This window comes from Spermophilus citellus (assembly GCF_964194105.1).
Source record: "Spermophilus citellus genome assembly, chromosome: 6".
NCBI lineage: Eukaryota > Metazoa > Chordata > Mammalia > Rodentia > Sciuridae > Spermophilus > Spermophilus citellus.
In genome coordinates, this window is record NC_138187.1 from 30836024 (window position 1) to 30839684 (window position 3661).

Below are 3661 nucleotides of genomic sequence, written 5' to 3' on the forward strand. Positions count from 1 at the left end.
GGGCGAGGTGGAACCGTGAGGAGCTGCTTGTCTGTCCAGCATATGACCTGGCTGTGGGAGGCCTGTGCTCTTCAAACTAGTGTGGCTAAGCAGTGTAAGATCTTGAAATAACCATAGTCATATTTTTCGAAGAGGAAGAAAAAAAACCCCTCAGATTTTTAGATAATACAGAGTCATTAAAAGAAATTTTCAAAATGGAGAAAAATTTATCATATTTTAAATAGTACTCAGCAGGATTGGGGGTGTGTGGTTTAGTGGTAGAGTGCTTGCCTATTGTGAGGAAGGACCTAGTGTAGATTCCCAGCATTACACATGCACAAAAAAATAAATGAGTAAATAAATAATAGTACTCAGCAAATAAACCAGGGGCTTACTTTCATAGGACATAAAAACACATACACATGTACCCTCCCTCTGTATTTTTTTTAGTTGGGCAAGATGAAGTGATGGAAAGATTAAACATTCAGACATTGTTGACTGAGACCAGGCTGAAGTTTCCTCACTCTGGACTTTTTAATCTATTTAGATTGCCCACCCCTGGGGCCTTCTGTAACCTGTGCCTTTTTCTGCTCCAGGAAAAGGAGTTTTGTTGTGTGCAGACAATATGAAAATGAGTGGCCCAATTTTTACCTCCTTTTTAAGGAGGTCCATGAGGAGGTAAAAATTTGTTTCTATTAAACAAAGTCCCTTAAGGGATTTCTGTAAATAAAGAGCCACCTGCTCATGAGGTGATGCTGACCTTCCCCTTCCTTTCTTCTTGGAAAGGGAAGGAATTGAGTCTTTTTCTTCAAGTTGCAAGAGGAAATTCTCTGTGCATCCTGGAAGTGAGCTCAAGAGATTCTCAGGGGAGGAAATTGGCCCTGAATGTTGACAGATGCAGCTGGTTGTTCTCGGTTCTTGGCCTCATGATCTTAGACCAGAATCAAACTTCCCAACACTTTTTTTGTGGCCCTCAGCACCTCAGGATTGGTAGTAACTCATATGGCATCTGTGAGTGTCCACTGGCCCTGCTTGCAGGAGGCCTGATACTTCACAGGAAAGGTGGATAGCTGGAACAGGAAAAAGCAGGCATAGAATATTCCAGCGATGGGCCATCTGGACAGAGGAAAAAGTCCAGGGCAAGGACACCTCAGATAGGTCTGAGTCAACACTGCCTGACTGTGTAATCCTTCTTTTCCTTTTGCCCAGTTACTAAAACAATGAACCAAACAATGTTGCAGTTCCCTCTCTATCACCCAGGACAAGATGAGCCTGTGAAAGCTGCTGATAAGTGCTATTCAAATATTGATTTGCACTGTGGGTAATGTGGCTTTGACTGAAAAGAGCCTTCCTGGAACACCTGTCAGGTGTGTGTGATGAGGGACGGGGTGGAGGGTACAAGTTGGTAGATCACATTTCTGTTATTCTTTCCTTTTTCCCAAAGATAGGGAACACGTTCTACAGAAACCATAAGAAACACAGAAGAATTGGAATTTCCAGCTTAGAAGAAAACAAAACCAAACCATAAATCTCTCTATAAGGAAAGGAAATATTAAATTAGAAATACCAGTCTCAGTTTAACCATTTTCATTCCATTGCTTCAGATGTGGGATAAAATAATAAAAACCTAATCTGAGCAACAAATATACCACCTACAGTAACTTTGAAATAATTATTGTGTGTATGTGTGTTTTGGTATTGTGTTGCCATGCAGAGGATCCTGCCCAGGGGCTCAGGCATGCCAGATAAATAATCTACCACTGAGCTACATCCCCATCCCCAGCCCTTAGAGGGCTTTTTTTGGTGGGGGTGGGGAGGGGAGGTGTTGCTGGGGATTGAACCCAGGGCCATGTGCATGCGAGACAAGCACTCTACCAACTGAACCATAACCCCAGCCCCAGGGGACCTTTTTTTTTTTTTTTTTTTTTTTTTTTTTTTTAGAAAAGTAATAGGTAAATGATTAGAACATTTGAAAATATTTTTGAATTTATTGTGAAAATGGCATAATAAACTGCTGCTGCAAAAGTTACTTCTATTAAATGTTCAACTGAGCAAAATATTACACACTTAGATGATATGTAATATAAGAAATGCATTTGTCAAAGTATTTTATAGAACTAAGAGGTTAATTTATTTTGAGGGAATGTCCTCTGTTTCAAATTATCAATGGGGCAAAATAGCTGTCCTTTGTGAGGACACTGGCACAGAGTATACTGTAGAGTGATATACAGTAAATGATGTTAAAATAAACCATATCATGGGAAACTGACAGCATATTGTCAAAAATATGACGTGATCCTTTGTTTGAAGTGTTGGCTCCTTTCCATCGAAAACAGCTAAACAGGTCACTTCTTTGAGGCTCAGTGGAAAAGCACTTGCCTAGCATGCACAAGGATTTCATCTCTACTATCACCACAGAAAGAAAAAAAAAAAGTTACTTCTTTGCACATAAAGTGCGTCCAACCTCTGGCTTATACATATGTAAGGGGCACTGATATAAATAGATTAACCAACATGTCTGCCATACTGGACAAGTGTCTAGAATCTTTTCTTCAGAGAATCTGCCTGTTCTTTGGAATGACTGAAGAGACTTCAGTTTCTTCATCTGTAAAATGGTGGATTTTAGTCAGCTTTTCCATTGCTGTGACCAAAAGACCCAAAAGAATGACACAAAGGAGGAAAAGTTTATTTGGGGCTCCTGGTTTCAGAGGTCTCAGACCATAGATGGTTGATTCTGGTGCCCTGGGTCTGGGGTGAACATCATGGCGGAAGAGTGTAGAGGAGGAAAGCAGCTCAGGAAATGGCAACAAGGAAGCACAGAGAGGGCTGTACTCATAGGAGACCAAATAAACTGCCCTAAAGGCACCTCCTCAGAGACCTACTCCTCCAGCCACACCCTACCTGTGTGCTATTACCATCCAGTTACTCCATCCAGGTGGAGCAATGCACCCATTAGGTTAAGGTCTCATAATCCAACATTTCACCTTTAAACTTTCTTGCATTGTCTCACACTTGAGCTTTTGGGGGACACCCCATTGTGATCATTAATAATTGCTGATCATTGATTATGGCCATCAGGATACTAACATCAGAAGGTCTTAGAGTTAAATGACATACTGTGTATAAAGTGCCTAGCAAAATGCTTGGCATTCAGTAAACACTGAAGTGACTTATCACTTGATCATTATTTTTATTTTTGTCATAATCTTAATCTGCAAATGATGGAGCTTAGATCCATGGTGGGGTGGTGGGGGAGAGAATAATACTGTGAAGTACTGAGTGAGACAATTTCACAGTGAAGCTATGGGAAAAGCAACACATATTTGTGCATTACAAGACTTCTTCTTCTTCTTCTTCTTCTTTTTTTTTTTTTTTTTTTTTGATACTGGGATTGAACCCAGGGGCTAACCACTGAGCCACATCTCCAGTCCTTTAAAGTCAGACACCATAAGCCATGCAAGAGAACTTTCTTGTTAAGTGAAAGTGAGGTGAAAAAAAGGAAAAGAAGAGTGAGGCTTAAGGAGAGAGGGAGGGAGGGAGAGGGAGGGGAAAGAGAGAGAGGGCCATCTCTGTGCAGAGGTGGACAAAAGAGACAATGCTGTCCCCAAATTTTATGACTCTTTGATGTTGACCAGGAGAGTTGGGGACCACCTTCTGTACTCTTTGCCAATCAGGTGTTCAA